At 32.2% G+C, this 17,585-nt stretch overlaps 1 long non-coding RNA gene across 1 annotated transcript in view; it reads left to right on the plus strand.

Annotated features, from left to right (window-relative positions):
* The window catches only part of LOC145245924 (uncharacterized), a 46,876-nt gene extending 29,773 nt beyond the window's left edge, over positions 1 to 17,103 (plus strand). The window contains exon 3 of the long non-coding RNA XR_013863048.1: positions 15,210 to 17,103. This is a non-coding gene — a long non-coding RNA (uncharacterized LOC145245924). The remainder of the gene's footprint in view (positions 1 to 15,209) is intronic.
* The last annotated feature ends 482 nt before the right edge of the window (positions 17,104 to 17,585 follow it).

Genomic DNA, 17,585 nt, shown 5'->3' on the forward strand with positions numbered 1-17,585 from the left:
CTGCTGTATAAAAGTTGCTGATTCAAAGTTGCTGTATAAAAGTTGCTGATTCAAAGCTGCTGTATAAAAGTTGCTGATTCAAAGTTTCTGTATAAAAGTTGCTGATTCAAAGTTTCTGTATAAAAGTTGCTGATTCAAAGTTGCTGTATAAAAGTTGCTGATTCAAAGTTTCTGTATAAAAGTTGCTGATTCAAAGTTGCTGTATAAAAGTTGCTGATTCAAAGTTGCTGTATAAAAGTTGCTGATTCAAAGCTGCTGTATAAAAGTTGCTGATTCAAAGTTGCTGTATAAAAGTTGCTGATTCAAAGTTGCTGATTCAAAGTTGCTATATAAAAGTTGTTGATTCAAAGTTGCTGTATGAAAGTTGCTGATTCAAAGCTGCTGTATAAAAGTTGCTGATTCAAAGTTGCTGTATAAAAGTTGCTGATTCAAAGCTGCTGTATAAAAGTTGCTGATTCAAAGTTTCTGTATAAAAGTTGCTGATTCAAAGTTGCTGATTCAAAGTTGCTATATAAAAGTTGTTGATTCAAAGTTGCTGTATAAATGTTGCTGATTCAAAGCTGCTGTATAAAAGTTGCTGATTCAAAGCTGCTGTATAAAAGTTGCTGATTCAAAGCTGCTGTATAAAAGTTGCTGATTCAAAGCTGCTGTATAAAAGTTGCTGATTCAAAGCTGCTGTATAAAAGTTGCTGATTAAAAGTTGCTGATTCAAAGTTGCTATATAGAAGTTGTTGATTCAAAGTTGCTGTATAAAAGTTGCTGATTCAAAGCTGCTGTATAAAAGTTGCTGATTCAAAGTTGCTGTATAAAAGTTGCTGATTCAAAGCTGCTGTATAAATGTTGCTGATTCAAAGTTGCTGATTAAAAGTTGCTATATAAAAATTGTTGATTCAAAGTTGCTGTATAAAAGTTGCTGATTCAAAGTGTCTGTATAAAAGTTGCTGATTCAAAGTTGCTGTATAAAAGTTGCTGATTCATAGTGTCTGTATAAAAGTTGCTGATTCAAAGTTGCTGTATAAAAGTTGCTGATTCAAAGTTGCTGATTCAAAGTTGCTATATAAAAATTGTTGATTCAAAGTTGCTGTATAAAAGTTGCTGATTCAAAGTGTCTGTATAAAAGTTGCTGATTCAAAGTTGCTGTATAAAAGTTGCGGATTCAAAGTCTCTGTATAAGAGTTGCTGATTCAAAGTTGCTATATAAAAGTTGTTGATTCAAAGTTGCTGTATAAAAGTTGCTGATTCAAAGTTGCTGTATAAAAGTTGCTGATTCAAAGTTGCTGTATAAAAGTTGCTGATTCAAAGTTGCTGTATAAAAGTTGCTGATTCAAAGTCTCTGTATAAAAGTTGCTGATTCAAAGTTGCTGTATAAAAGTTGCTGATTCAAAGTTGCTGTATAAAAGTTGCTGATTCAAAGCTGCTGTATAAAAGTTGCTTATTCAAAGTTGCTGTATAAAAGTGGCTGATTCAAAACTGCTGTATAAAAGTTGCTGATTCAAAGCTGCTGTATAAAAGTTGCTGATTCAAAGCTGCTGTATAAAAGTTGCTGATTCAAAGTTGCTGTATAAAAGTTGCTGATTCAATGCTGCTGTATAAAAGTTGCTGATTCAAAGCTTCTGTATAAAAGTTGCTGATTAAAAGTTGCTGATTCAAAGTTGCTATATAAAAGTTGTTGATTCAAAGTTGCTGTATAAAAGTTGCTGATTCAAAGTTGCTGTATAAAAGTTGCTGATTCAAAGCTGCTGTATAAAAGTTGCTGATTCAAAGTTGCTGTATAAAAGTTGCTGATTCAAAGTTTCTGTATAAAAGTTGCTGATTCAAAGTTGCTGTATAAAAGTTGCTGATTCAAAGTGTCTGTATAAAAGTTGCTGATTCAAAGTTTCTGTATAAAAGTTGCTGATTCAAAGTTGCTGTATAAAAGTTGCTGATTCAAAGCTGCTGTATAAAAGTTGCTTATTCAAAGTTGCTGTATAAAAGTTGCTGATTCAAAGTTGCTGATTCAAAGTTGCTATATAAAAGTTGTTGATTCAAAGTTGCTGTATGAAAGTTGCTGATTCAAAGCTGCTGTATAAAAGTTGCTGATTCAAAGTTGCTGTATAAAAGTTGCTGATTCAAAGCTGCTGTATAAAAGTTGCTGATTCAAAGTTTCTGTATAAAAGTTGCTGATTCAAAGTTGCTGATTCAAAGTTGCTATATAAAAGTTGTTGATTCAAAGTTGCTGTATAAAAGTTGCTGATTCAAAGCTGCTGTATAAAAGTTGCCGATTCAAAGCTGCTGTATAAATGTTGCTGATTCAAAGCTGCTGTATAAAAGTTGCTGATTCAAAGCTGCTGTATAAAAGTTGCTGATTCAAAGCTGCTGTATAAAAGTTGCTGTATAAAAGTTGCTGATTCAAAGTTGCTATATAAAAGTTGTTGATTCAAAGTTGCTGTATAAAAGTTGCTGATTCAAAGCTGCTGTATAAAAGTTGCTGATTCAAAGTTGCTGTATAAAAGTTGCTGATTCAAAGCTGCTGTATAAATGTTGCTGATTCAAAGTTGCTGATTCAAAGTTGCTATATAAAAATTGTTGATTCAAAGTTGCTGTATAAAAGTTGCTGATTCAAAGTGTCTGTATAAAAGTTGCTGATTCAAAGTTGCTGTATAAAAGTTGCTGATTCATAGTGTCTGTATAAAAGTTGCTGATTCAAAGTTGCTGTATAAAAGTTGCTGATTCAAAGTTGCTGATTCAAAGTTGCTATATAAAAATTGTTGATTCAAAGTTGCTGTATAAAAGTTGCTGATTCAAAGTGTCTGTATAAAAGTTGCTGATTCAAAGTTGCTGTATAAAAGTTGCTGATTCAAAGTCTCTGTATAAGAGTTGCTGATTCAAAGTTGCTATATAAAAGTTGTTGATTCAAAGTTGCTGTATAAAAGTTGCTGATTCAAAGTTGCTGTATAAAAGTTGCTGATTCAAAGTTGCTGTATAAAAGTTGCTGATTCAAAGTCTCTGTATAAAAGTTGCTGATTCAAAGTTGCTGTATAAAAGTTGCTGATTCAAAGTTGCTGTATAAAAGTTGCTGATTCAAAGCTGCTGTATAAAAGTTGCTTATTCAAAGTTGCTGTATAAAAGTTGCTGATTCAAAACTGCTGTATAAAAGTTGCTGATTCAAAGCTGCTGTATAAAAGTTGCTGATTCAAAGCTGCTGTATAAAAGTTGCTGATTCAAAGTTGCTGTATAAAAGTTGCTGATTTAAAGCTGCTGTATAAAAGATGCTGATTCAAAGCTGCTGTATAAAAGTTGCTGATTAAAAGTTGCTGATTCAAAGTTGCTATATAAAAGTTGTTGATTCAAAGTTGCTGTATAAAAGTTGCTGATTCAAAGTTGCTGTATAAAAGTTGCTGATTCAAAGCTGCTGTATAAAAGTTGCTGATTCAAAGTTGCTGTATAAAAGTTGCTGATTCAAAGCTGCTGTATAAAAGTTGCTGATTCAAAGTTGCTGATTCAAAGTTGCTAATTTAAAAATTGTTGATTCAAAGTTGCTGTATAAAAGTTGCTGATTCAAAGTGTTTGTATAAAAGTTGCTGATTCAAAGTTGCTGTATAAAAGTTGCTGATTCAAAGTGTCTGTATAAAAGTTGCTGATTAAAAGTTGCTGTATAAAAGTTGCTGATTCAAAGTTGCTGATTCAAAGTTGCTATATAAAAATTGTTGATTCAAAGTTGCTGTATAAAAGTTGCTGATTCAAAGTGTCTGTATAAAAGTTGCTGATTCAAAGTTGCTGTATAAAAGTTGCTGATTCAAAGTGTCTGTATAAAAGTTGCTGATTCAAAGTTTCTGTATAAAAGTTGCTGATTCAAAGTTGCTGTATAAAAGTTGCTGATTCAAAGTCTCTGTATAAAAGTTGCTGATTCAAAGTTGCTGTATAAAAGTTGCTGATTCAAAGTTGCTGTATAAAAGTTGCTGATTCAAAGCTGCTGTATAAAAGTTGCTGATTCAAAGTTGCTGTATAAAAGTTGCTGATTCAAAGTGTCTGTATAAAAGTTGCTGATTCAAAGTTGCTGTATAAAAGTTGCTGATTCAAAGTGTCTTTATAAAAGTTGCTGATTCAAAGTTGCTGTATAAAAGTTGCTGATACAAAGTTGCCGATTCAAAGTTGCTGTATAAAAATTGTTGATTCAAAGTTGCTGTATAAAAGTTGCTGATTCAAAGTTGCTGTATAAAAGTTGCTGATTCAAAGTTGCTGTATAAAAGTTGCTGATTCAAAGTCTCTGTATAAAAGTTGCTGATTCAAAGTTGCTGTATAAAAGTTGCTGATTCAAAGTTGCTGTATAAAAGTTGCTGATTCAAAGCTGCTGTATAAAAGTTGCTGATTCAAAGCTGCTGTATAAAAGTTGCTGATTCAAAGTGTCTGTATAAAAGTTGCTGATTCAAAGTTGCGTATTCAAAGTTGCTATATAAAAGTTGCTGATTCAAAGTTGCTGTATAAAAGTTGCTGATTCAAAGTTGCTGTATAAAAGTTGCTGATTCAAAGCTGCTGTATAAAAGTTGCTGATTCAAAGTTGCTGTATAAAAGTTGCTGATTCAAAGTTGCTGTATAAAAGTTGCTGATACAATGTTGCCGATTCAAAGTTGCTATATAAAAATTGTTGATTCAAAGTTGCTGTATAAAAGTTGCTGATTCAAAGTTGCTGTATAAAAGTTGCTGATTCAAAGTTGCTGTATAAAAGTTGCTGATTCAAAGTCTCTGTATAAAAGTTGCTGATTCAAAGTTGCTGTATAAAAGTTGCTGATTCAAAGTTGCTGTATAAAAGTTGCTGATTCAAAGCTGCTGTATAAAAGTTGCTGATTCAAAGTTGCTGTATAAAAGTTGCTGATTCAAAGTGTCTGTATAAAAGTTGCTGATTCAAAGTTGCTGATTCAAAGTTGCTATATAAAAGTTGTTGATTCAAAGTTGCTGTATAAAAGTTGCTGATTCAAAGCTGCTGTATAAAAGTTGCTGATTCAAAGTTTCTGTATAAAAGTTGCTGATTCAAAGTTGCTGATTCAAAGTTGCTATATAAAAGTTGTTGATTCAAAGTTGCTGTATAAAAGTTGCTGATTCAAAGCTGCTGTATAAAAGTTGCTGATTCAAAGTTGCTGTATAAAAGTTGCTGTTTCAAAGCTGCTGTATAAAAGTTGCTGATTCAAAGTTGCTGTATAAAAGTTGCTGATTCAAAGTTGCTGATTCAAAGTTGCTATATAAAAATTGTTGATTCAAAGTTGCTGTATAAAAGTTGCTGATTCAAAGTGTCTGTATAAAAGTTGCTGGTTCAAAGTTGCTGTATAAAAGTTGCTGATTCAAAGTGTCTGTATAAAAGTTGCTGATTCAAAGTTGCTGGTTTAAAGGTCTGATTCAAAGTTGCTGTATAAAAGTTGCTGATTCAAAGCTGCTGTATAAAAGTTGCTGATTCAAAGTTACTGTATAAAAGTTGCTGATTCAAAGTGTCTGTATAAAAGTTGCTGATTCAAAGTTGCTGATTCAAAGTTGCTATATAAAAATTGTTGATTCAAAGTGGCTGTATAAAAGTTGCTGATTCAAAGTGTCTGTATAAAAGTTGCTGATTCAAAGTGTCTGTATAAAAGTTGCTGATTCAAAGTTGCTGTATAAAAGTTGCTGATTCAAAGTTGCTGATTCAAAGTTGCTATATAAAAATTGTTGATTCAAAGTTGCTGTATAAAAGTTGCTGATTCAAAGTTTCTGTATAAAAGTTGCTGATTCAAAGTTGCTGTATAAAAGTTGCTGATTCAAAGTGTCTGTATAAAAGTTGCTGATTCAAAGTTGCTGTATAAAAGTTGCTGATTCAAAGTTGCTGTATAAAAGTTGCTGATTCAAAGCTGCTGTATAAAAGTTGCTGATTCAAAGTTGCTGTATAAAAGCTGCTGATTCAAAGTTGCTGATTCAAAGTTGCTATATAAAAGTTGTTGATTCAAAGTTGCTGTATGAAAGTTGCTGATTCAAAGCTGCTGTATAAAAGTTGCTGATTCAAAGTTGCTGTATAAAAGTTGCTGATTCAAAGCTGCTGTATAAAAGTTGCTGATTCAAAGTTTCTGTATAAAAGTTGCTGATTAAAAGTTGCTGATTAAAAGTTGCTATATAAAAGTTGTTGATTCAAAGTTGCTGTATAAAAGTTGCTGATTCAAAGCTGCTGTATAAAAGTTGCTGATTCAAAGTTGCTGTATAAAAGTTGCTGATTCAAAGCTGCTGTATAAAAGTTGCTGATTCAAAGCTGCTGTATAAAAGTTGCTGATTCAAAGTTGCTGTATAAAAGTTGCTGATTCAAAGCTGCTGTATAAAAGTTGCTGATTCAAAGTTGCTATATAAAAGTTGCTGATTCAAAGTTTCTGTATAAAAGTTGCTGATTCAAAGTTGCTGTATAAAAGTTGCTGATTCAAAGTGTCTGTATAAAAGTTGCTGATTCAAAGTTTCTGTATAAAAGTTGCTGATTCAAAGTTGCTGTGTAAAAGTTGCTGATTCAAAGCTGCTGTATAAAAGTTGCTGATTCAAAGTTGCTGTATAAAAGTTGCTGATTCAAAGTTGCTGATTCAAAGTTGCTATATAAAAGTTGTTGATTCAAAGTTGCTGTATAAAAGTTGCTGATTCAAAGCTGCTGTATAAAAGTTGCTGATTCAAAGTTGCTGTATAAAAGTTGCTGATTCAAAGCTGCTGTATAAAAGTTGCTGATTCAAAGTTTCTGTATAAAAGTTGCTGATTCAAAGTTGCTGATTCAAAGTTGCTATATAAAAGTTGTTGATTCAAAGTTGCTGTATAAAAGTTGCTGATTCAAAGCTGCTGTATAAAAGTTGCTGATTCAAAGCTGCTGTATAAAAGTTGCTGATTCAAAGCTGCTGTATAAAAGTTGCTGATTCAAAGCTGCTGTATAAAAGTTGCTGATTCAAAGCTGCTGTATAAAAGTTGCTGATTAAAAGTTGCTTATTCAAAGTTGCTATATAAAAGTTGTTGATTCAAAGTTGCTGTATAAAAGTTGCTGATTCAAAGCTGCTGTATAAAAGTTGCTGATTCAAAGTTGCTGTATAAAAGTTGCTGATTCAAAGCTGCTGTATAAATGTTGCTGATTCAAAGTTGCTGATTCAAAGTTGCTATATAAAAATTGTTGATTCAAAGTTGCTGTATAAAAGTTGCTGATTCAAAGTGTCTGTATAAAAGTTGCTGATTCAAAGTTGCTGTATAAAAGTTGCTGATTCATAGTGTCTGTATAAAAGTTGCTGATTCAAAGTTGCTGTATAAAAGTTGCTGATTCAAAGTTGCTGATTCAAAGTTGCTATATAAAAATTGTTGATTCAAAGTTGCTGTATAAAAGTTGCTGATTCAAAGTGTCTGTATAAAAGTTGCTGATTCAAAGTTGCTGATTCAAAGTTGCTATATAAAAGTTGTTGATTCAAAGTTGCTGTATAAAAGTTGCTGATTCAAAGCTGCTGTATAAAAGTTGCTGATTCAAAGTTGCTGTATAAAAGTTGCTGATTCAAAGCTGCTGTATAAAAGTTGCTGATTCAAAGTTGCTGATTAAAAGTTGCTATATAAAAATTGTTGATTCAAAGTTGCTGTATAAAAGTTGCTGATTCAAAGTTGCTGTATAAAAGTTGCTGATTCAAAGTCTCTGTATAAAAGTTGCTGATTCAAAGTTGCTGTATAAAAGTTGCTGATTCAAAGTTGCTGTATAAAAGTTGCTGATTCAAAGCTGCTGTATAAAAGTTGCTTATTCAAAGTTGCTGTATAAAAGTTGCTGATTCAAAACTGCTGTATAAAAGTTGCTGATTCAAAGCTGCTGTATAAAAGTTGCTGATTCAAAGCTGCTGTATAAAAGTTGCTGATTCAAAGTTGCTGTATAAAAGTTGCTGATTCAAAGCTGCTGTATAAAAGTTGCTGATTCAAAGCTGCTGTATAAAAGTTGCTGATTAAAAGTTGCTGATTCAAAGTTGCTATATAAAAGTTGTTGATTCAAAGTTGCTGTATAAAAGTTGCTGATTCAAAGTTGCTGTATAAAAGTTGCTGATTCAAAGCTGCTGTATAAAAGTTGCTGATTCAAAGTTGCTGTATAAAAGTTGCTGATTCAAAGCTGCTGTATAAAAGTTGCTGATTCAAAGTTGCTGATTCAAAGTTGCTATATAAAAATTGTTGATTCAAAGTTGCTGTATAAAAGTTGCTGATTCAAAGTGTCTGTATAAAAGTTGCTGATTCAAAGTTGCTGTATAAAAGTTGCTGATTCAAAGTGTCTGTATAAAAGTTGCTGATTCAAAGTTGCTGTATAAAAGTTGCTGATTCAAAGTTGCTGATTCAAAGTTGCTATATAAAAATTGTTGATTCAAAGTTGCTGTATAAAAGTTGCTGATTCAAAGTGTCTGTATAAAGGTTGCTGATTCAAAGTTGCTGTATAAAAGTTGGTGATTCAAAGTGTCTGTATAAAAGTTGCTAATTCAAAGTTGCTGTATAAAAGTTGCTGATTCAAAGTTGCTGTATAAAAGTTGCTGATTCAAAGTCTCTGTATAAAAGTTGCTGATTCAAAGTTGCTGTATAAAACTTGCTGATTCAAAGTTGCTGTATAAAAGTTGCTGATTCAAAGCTGCTGTATAAAAGTTGCTGATTCAAAGTTGCTGTATAAAAGTTGCTGATTCAAAGTGTCTGTATAAAAGTTGCTGATTCAAAGTTGCTGTATAAAAGTTGCTGATTCAAAGTGTCTTTATAAAAGTTGCTGATTCAAAGTTGCTGTATAAAAGTTGCTGATACAAAGTTGCCGATTCAAAGTTGCTGTATAAAAATTGTTGATTCAAAGTTGCTGTATAAAAGTTGCTGATTCAAAGTTGCTGTATAAAAGTTGCTGATTCAAAGTTGATGTATAAAAGTTGCTGATTCAAAGTCTCTGTATAAAAGTTGCTGATTCAAAGTTGCTGTATAAAAGTTGCTGATTCAAAGTTGCTGTATAAAAGTTGCTGATTCAAAGCTGCTGTATAAAAGTTGCTGATTCAAAGTTGCTGTATAAAAGTTGCTGATTCAAAGTGTCTGTATAAAAGTTGCTGATTCAAAGTTGCTGATTCAAAGTTGCTATATAAAAGTTGCTGATTCAAAGTTGCTGTATAAAAGTTGCTGATTCAAAGTTGCTGTATAAAAGTTGCTGATTCAAAGCTGCTGTATAAAAGTTGCTGATTCAAAGTTGCTGTATAAAAGTTGCTGATTCAAAGTGTCTGTATAAAAGTTGCTGATTCAAAGCTGCTGTATAAAAGTTGCTGATACAATGTTGCCGATTCAAAGTTGCTATATAAAAATTGTTGATTCAAAGTTGCTGTATAAAAGTTGCTGATTCAAAGTTGCTGTATAAAAGTTGCTGATTCAAAGTTGCTGTATAAAAGTTGCTGATTCAAAGTCTCTGTATAAAAGTTGCTGATTCAAAGTTGCTGGATAAAAGTTGCTGATTCAAAGTTGCTGTATAAAAGTTGCTGATTCAAAGCTGCTGTATAAAAGTTGCTGATTCAAAGTTGCTGTATAAAAGTTGCTGATTCAAAGTGTCTGTATAAAAGTTGCTGATTCAAAGTTGCTGATTCAAAGTTGCTATATAAAAGTTGTTGATTCAAAGTTGCTGTATAAAAGTTGCTGATTCAAAGCTGCTGTATAAAAGTTGCTGATTCAAAGTTGCTGTATAAAAGTTGCTGTTTCAAAGCTGCTGTATAAAAGTTGCTGATTCAAAGTTGCTGTATAAAAGTTGCTGATTCAAAGTTGCTGATTCAAAGTTGCTATATAAAAATTGTTGATTCAAAGTTGCTGTATAAAAGTTGCTGATTCAAAGTGTCTGTATAAAAGTTGCTGATTCAAAGTTGCTGTATAAAAGTTGCTGATTCAAAGTGTCTGTATAAAAGTTGCTGATTCAAAGTTGCTGGTTTAAAGGTCTGATTCAAAGTTGCTGTATAAAAGTTGCTGATTCAAAGCTGCTGTATAAAAGTTGCTGATTCAAAGTGTCTGTATAAAAGTTGCTGATTCAAAGTGTCTGTATAAAAGTTGCTGATTCAAAGTTGCTGTATAAAAGTTGCTGATTCAAAGTTGCTGATTCAAAGTTGCTATATAAAAATTGTTGATTCAAAGTTTCTGTATAAAAGTTGCTGATTCAAAGTTTCTGTATAAAAGTTGCTGATTCAAAGTTGCTGTATAAAAGTTGCTGATTCAAAGTGTCTGTATAAAAGTTGCTGATTCAAAGTTGCTGTATAAAAGTTGCTGATTCAAAGTTGCTGTATAAAAGTTGCTGATTCAAAGCTGCTGTATAAAAGTTTCTGATTCAAAGTTGCTGTATAAAAGTTGCTGATTCAAAGCTGCTGTATAAAAGTTGCTGATTCAAAGTTGCTGTATAAAAGTTGCTGATTCAAAGCTGCTGTATAAAAGTTGCTGATTCAAAGCTGCTGTATAAAAGTTTCTGATTAAAAGTTGCTGATTCAAAGTTGCTATATAAAAGTTGTTGATTCAAAGTTGCTGTATAAAAGTTGCTGATTCAAAGTTGCTGTATAAAAGTTGCTGATTCAAAGCTGCTGTATAAAAGTTGCTGATTCAAAGTTGCTGTATAAAAGTTGCTGATTCAAAGCTGCTGTATAAAAGTTGCTGATTCAAAGTTGCTGATTCAAAGTTGCTATATAAAAATTGTTGATTCAAAGTTGCTGTATAAAAGTTGCTGATTCAAAGTGTCTGTATAAAAGTTGCTGATTCAAACTTGCTGTATAAAAGTTGCTGATTCAAAGTGTCTGTATAAAAGTTGCTGATTCAAAGTTGCTGTATAAAAGTTGCTGATTCAAAGTTGCTGATTCAAAGTTGCTATATAAAAATTGTTGATTCAAAGTTGCTGTATAAAAGTTGCTGATTCAAAGTGTCTGTATAAAAGTTGCTGATTCAAAGTTGCTGTATAAAAGTTGGTGATTCAAAGTGTCTGTATAAAAGTTGCTAATTCAAAGTTGCTGTATAAAAGTTGCTGATTCAAAGTTGCTGTATAAAAGTTGCTGATTCAAAGTCTCTGTATAAAAGTTGCTGATTCAAAGTTGCTGTATAAAACTTGCTGATTCAAAGTTGCTGTATAAAAGTTGCTGATTCAAAGCTGCTGTATAAAAGTTGCTGATTCAAAGTTGCTGTATAAAAGTTGCTGATTCAAAGTGTCTGTATAAAAGTTGCTGATTCAAAGTTGCTGTATAAAAGTTGCTGATTCAAAGTGTCTTTATAAAAGTTGCTGATTCAAAGTTGCTGTATAAAAGTTGCTGATACAAAGTTGCCGATTCAAAGTTGCTGTATAAAAATTGTTGATTCAAAGTTGCTGTATAAAAGTTGCTGATTCAAAGTTGCTGTATAAAAGTTGCTGATTCAAAGTTGATGTATAAAAGTTGCTGATTCAAAGTCTCTGTATAAAAGTTGCTGATTCAAAGTTGCTGTATAAAAGTTGCTGATTCAAAGTTGCTGTATAAAAGTTGCTGATTCAAAGCTGCTGTATAAAAGTTGCTGATTCAAAGTTGCTGTATAAAAGTTGCTGATTCAAAGTGTCTGTATAAAAGTTGCTGATTCAAAGTTGCTGATTCAAAGTTGCTATATAAAAGTTGCTGATTCAAAGTTGCTGTATAAAAGTTGCTGATTCAAAGTTGCTGTATAAAAGTTGCTGATTCAAAGCTGCTGTATAAAAGTTGCTGATTCAAAGTTGCTGTATAAAAGTTGCTGATTCAAAGTGTCTGTATAAAAGTTGCTGATTCAAAGCTGCTGTATAAAAGTTGCTGATACAATGTTGCCGATTCAAAGTTGCTATATAAAAATTGTTGATTCAAAGTTGCTGTATAAAAGTTGCTGATTCAAAGTTGCTGTATAAAAGTTGCTGATTCAAAGTTGCTGTATAAAAGTTGCTGATTCAAAGTCTCTGTATAAAAGTTGCTGATTCAAAGTTGCTGGATAAAAGTTGCTGATTCAAAGTTGCTGTATAAAAGTTGCTGATTCAAAGCTGCTGTATAAAAGTTGCTGATTCAAAGTTGCTGTATAAAAGTTGCTGATTCAAAGTGTCTGTATAAAAGTTGCTGATTCAAAGTTGCTGATTCAAAGTTGCTATATAAAAGTTGTTGATTCAAAGTTGCTGTATAAAAGTTGCTGATTCAAAGCTGCTGTATAAAAGTTGCTGATTCAAAGTTTCTGTATAAAAGTTGCTGATTCAAAGTTGCTGATTCAAAGTTGCTATATAAAAGTTGTTGATTCAAAGTTGCTGTATAAAAGTTGCTGATTCAAAGCTGCTGTATAAAAGTTGCTGATTCAAAGTTGCTGTATAAAAGTTGCTGTTTCAAAGCTGCTGTATAAAAGTTGCTGATTCAAAGTTGCTGTATAAAAGTTGCTGATTCAAAGTTGCTGATTCAAAGTTGCTATATAAAAATTGTTGATTCAAAGTTGCTGTATAAAAGTTGCTGATTCAAAGTGTCTGTATAAAAGTTGCTGATTCAAAGTTGCTGTATAAAAGTTGCTGATTCAAAGTGTCTGTATAAAAGTTGCTGATTCAAAGTTGCTGGTTTAACGGTCTGATTCAAAGTTGCTGTATAAAAGTTGCTGATTCAAAGCTGCTGTATAAAAGTTGCTGATTCAAAGTTGCTGTATAAAAGTTGCTGATTCAAAGTGTCTGTATAAAAGTTGCTGATTCAAAGTTGCTGATTCAAAGTTGCTATATAAAAATTGTTGATTCAAAGTGGCTGTATAAAAGTTGCTGATTCAAAGTGTCTGTATAAAAGTTGCTGATTCAAAGTGTCTGTATAAAAGTTGCTGATTCAAAGTTGCTGTATAAAAGTTGCTGATTCAAAGTTGCTGATTAAAAGTTGCTATATAAAAATTGTTGATTCAAAGTTGCTGTATAAAAGTTGCTGATTCAAAGTTGCTGTATAAAAGTTGCTGATTCAAAGTGTCTGTATAAAAGTTGCTGATTCAAAGTTGCTGTATAAAAGTTGCTGATTCAAAGTTGCTGTATAAAAGTTGCTGATTCAAAGCTGCTGTATAAAAGTTGCTGATTCAAAGTTGCTGTATAAAAGTTGCTGATTCAAAGTTGCTGATTCAAAGTTGCTATATAAAAGTTGTTGATTCAAAGTTGCTGTATGAAAGTTGCTGATTCAAAGCTGCTGTATAAAAGTTTCTGATTCAAAGTTGCTGTATAAAAGTTGCTGATTCAAAGCTGCTGTATAAAAGTTGCTGATTCAAAGTTTCTGTATAAAAGTTGCTGATTCAAAGTTGCTGATTCAAAGTTGCTATATAAAAGTTGTTGATTCAAAGTTGCTGTATAAAAGTTGCTGATTCAAAGCTGCTGTATAAAAGTTGCTGATTCAAAGTTGCTGTATAAAAGTTGCTGATTCAAAGCTGCTGTATAAAAGTTGCTGATTCAAAGCTGCTGTATAAAAGTTGCTGATTCAAAGTTGCTGTATAAAAGTTGCTGATTCAAAGCTGCTGTATAAAAGTTGCTGATTCAAAGTTGCTGTATAAAAGTTGCTGATTCAAAGTTTCTGTATAAAAGTTGCTGATTCAAAGTTGCTGTATAAAAGTTGCTGATTCAAAGTGTCTGTATAAAAGTTGCTGATTCAAAGTTTCTGTATAAAAGTTGCTGATTCAAAGTTGCTGTATAAAAGTTGCTGATTCAAAGCTGCTGTATAAAAGTTGCTGATTCAAAGTTGCTGTATAAAAGTTGCTGATTCAAAGTTGCTGATTCAAAGTTGCTATATAAAAGTTGTTGATTCAAAGTTGCTGTATGAAAGTTGCTGATTCAAAGCTGCTGTATAAAAGTTGCTGATTCAAAGTTGCTGTATAAAAGTTGCTGATTCAAAGCTGCTGTATAAAAGTTGCTGATTCAAAGTTTCTGTATAAAAGTTGCTGATTCAAAGTTGCTGATTCAAAGTTGCTATATAAAAGTTGTTGATTCAAAGTTGCTGTATAAAAGTTGCTGATTCAAAGCTGCTGTATAAAAGTTGCTGATTCAAAGCTGCTGTATAAAAGTTGCTGATTCAAAGCTGCTGTATAAAAGTTGCTGATTCAAAGTTGCTGTATAAAAGTTGCTGATTCAAAGCTGCTGTATAAAAGTTGCTGATTCAAAGCTGCTGTATAAAAGTTGCTGATTCAAAGTTGCTGTATAAAAGTTGCTGATTCAAAGTTGCTGATTCAAAGTAGTCAAAATCCTGAGTTGAGAGTCTTCAGTTTTCATTGGTTCATAAAACAAAATTCTAACAAGTCTTGAGAAATCGCCAAGTCTGAGTGAAAACAAGTCTCTCCAGATTTTCAGTACTCTCTACCTCTTTCGATAACATTTGCAAATTAATTTGCATTATCACAATAGCCGTTTACCATTGATTTCTCGTTGGTAGTGACCATTCATGTTCACAGGAATTTAAGTGACAATAATCCCCAGTCATCCAGTGGAGGTCTGCTAAGTGCTTTCTTTTTTTCCATCCTCTTTGACTTTCCTCAATTATTTAGTGTGGTATTAGTTGGTACCGTCACTTTTTCTTTCTTTTATTATTATTATTTCTATTTTGTTCAATACTCATCACCAGTTAAAAATGTCCGTTTGTTAATCTCTTTTTTTTAATCCCTCATTACCAGTAAAATAAAGTGGTCTTTTGTGAGTGATAGGTAGGACTAGGACAACAGCATATTCTTTTCCTTGTTTTGATTCCCAGGTATATATCCATTGATATCTTATATGTTTTTATGTAGAGTGATGTGGTTCTCGGTTGATTAATTGTGTCTAACTGTGTCGGATATATACTCGAGAGTCAAAACAATGAAAAGAATATGCTGTTGTCATAGCCCTAGTGATAAGACAAAAATATGTAGAAATAATTTGAATGAAAACGATTAATAATAACTATTATTTATTATATGAATACAACAGAAAAGAAATTACTTTTAAATGAGAATATTTGCTGCTGAGCTAAACATGACTATTGGAATATTTTCCCATTTGTCATTTGCCAAGTCTCAAACTGGAGGAGAGATTATTCTGCTTTCCAAAATGCTGTTTTGATAAAGCAAAATAACTGAAGAGCAAAGAGTTATTCTCTTTTAAACACTATTTTTTTTTTCCTAGACGGGATTTGTTTCACATTGAAAAAAATTATCATGATTAAATGTAACGCTTTTTATGAAAATGTTTTTCAAAATTAAATAAATTGATCTTGTGAATATTCAACATGTCTGTGTTCTTCCAGTTAATGTATTTGCGTTACACTGGATGCAGTTTCATGTGATGTCCAGCACAGATTCTATTTAACTCGAATGCGACTCTGAAAGGTAATATCACTCTGGAACAGAATAGACCTGGGAGCATCAATAGTTAAAGGATTGGGATTCGGCACTTCTTCTATAACTCCAGGCCAGTTTACAGTCACAAGAATTAAAAAAAAAATCCAAGATGGCTATTCATTGAACACAATGTCTGGATTTGAACTTCATTTACCAAGTTCATAGCCAAAGACTGTAGAATCATATATGATTTGAACATGATCCATTATAAACTTTATATATCTACAATATAGCAGATTGAAAACACTTTGCAAACTTGGGTAAATCAGGAGAAATAATGTTCTTTGAAGTTGAACTATTTTCATCAAGAGTTATCTTCTCTTCAATGATTGGTAGATTAGAGGAAATTAAACAAATTGATGTTATGCATATTCAACGTGTTTGTGTTCTTCTATTTACTTTCAATAAATGTATTTCTGTTAAGTTGGATGCAGTTTATGTTACACTCAATACAGCTTCTATTTAACCAATAGATGAAACCTTGAAAGTTAATACTACTTTGCGTAAGAATGGACCTGGAACTAAGGGATTGGGATTCAGCATATCTCTATTCTTCTAGCCACACACCCCAGTTTACAGTCACAAGAAACAAAATTCAAGATGGCTATTCATTAAACGAAAGTTGCTATTTTATCTATAATGTGAGGGAATTTTAAAATTCAAACCATTTCTAATGCTATTAACACAAATGAATACAATGACTGCATTTGAACTTTATTTACCAATTTCAAAGTTGACCTGCAGAATCCAGGTACATTTTTGTTGGTATTCTTTCTCTGCCAAGTTCACAGCCAAGGATTGTAGAATCATATATATGACTTGAACATGATATATTATACCCAGATCAGTGTGTATAGGACCTACATAAACTTGACAACATATGGCGCTCTGAATGAGAAAGTACCTAGAAGTTACACCCCATGGAACTATACTCAGCAATTGCACCCATTTGTGCACCATAACAATTCCGGAGATAAAAATGGTTTACTTTGATATCCCTGATTCTGACACCATAGAAAACACGAATAGATCAAAGGAAATTAATGTTGGAGACAAAATCACTAAACTCAACATCACCAGACCTACATTAGAAAAAAAAAAATATGACCCACTCTAACTAAATCGGGTAAAACTATAACAATAGCCTCTCAGTGATATGTAATCTATCCTGGTTTACACTGGCATTGTTGAAAATTATGATTTTGCTGGCAAGTTGGTGAGTGCAAGAAGACTTCAAGGGTTAAGTTGCTGATGTATGTCAAACTCTGTAGCAGGGGTCGACGATAGCAGCCTAAAATAGGTCATTCGGGTATGTGTGAAAGAGAATGCGTAAAGTAAGAAAGAAAGAAGAAAAAAAGAGAGAGCATGAAAGAAAGAGGGGAAAATATCTTTTCTCTCGCATGCAAGTCAGTCTGGTTTTCAATTTTAGGCGGAACAAATGCATCGAGATTGGGGGAATGATGCGTCAGGGAAAGAAATACAAAAAAAGAGTTAAGAACGGTCAATAAAAAAGAATGTTGAACCGCCAAGACTGAGAAAGAAATAAACCAAAGATTAATTAAAGGAAGCTTCTGACTTGTTATTTTGTGCATGCAATTTCTTTTGCAGCTACGAGCGATGAAGCCAAGAGGCAAAGTAAACGGTATGTCAACGTTTGGTTATACACACATAAGACATTATGAAAACGGCCATATACAGACACTAGGCGTATCACAATTACAAACATAGATCCAGACAAAGAGACACACATAATGAGATATACATACAACTGACAAATCCCCCCCCCAATCTTACATTGGTACAAAGACTGATCTTATCCCATAGACTATAGCACCATTACACTTGCTATGAATCAAAAACAAAACATACACCTTTCAATTAATTATAATTTTAAAAATATTTATTAAAATATTTATTAGACTAAAAAGAAAAGGTTTTAGTGATGTGAACTCGGATCTCTAAAATGGTGACCTGGCTTTAAAAAGACAAAAAAACGGAAAGACAGAAAAACAGAAAAAGAAAGAAGATTTTTTTTTTCTATTATGGAGATCCATAAAAAAAAAAAAACTTCCTTTGACAACAGACAGCATCAATGCATCTCTTTCTGCTGATTGGTCAATGTGGTGTAGGCGATTCACTCAAGGGGGCGGGGACTAACATTAATTTGCAAGTGAAAATAAATCTTTTATTTAATTTGTAACTGCCACAGATTTTTTTATTGTGATTTATTTGTGAAAGGATATATGTGTTACAAAAACGTTTGTTAAATATCTATTATTAGC

Source organism: Euprymna scolopes, chromosome 23 (assembly GCF_053919585.1).
Source record: "Euprymna scolopes isolate OS-2025 chromosome 23, ASM5391958v1, whole genome shotgun sequence".
NCBI lineage: Eukaryota > Metazoa > Mollusca > Cephalopoda > Sepiida > Sepiolidae > Euprymna > Euprymna scolopes.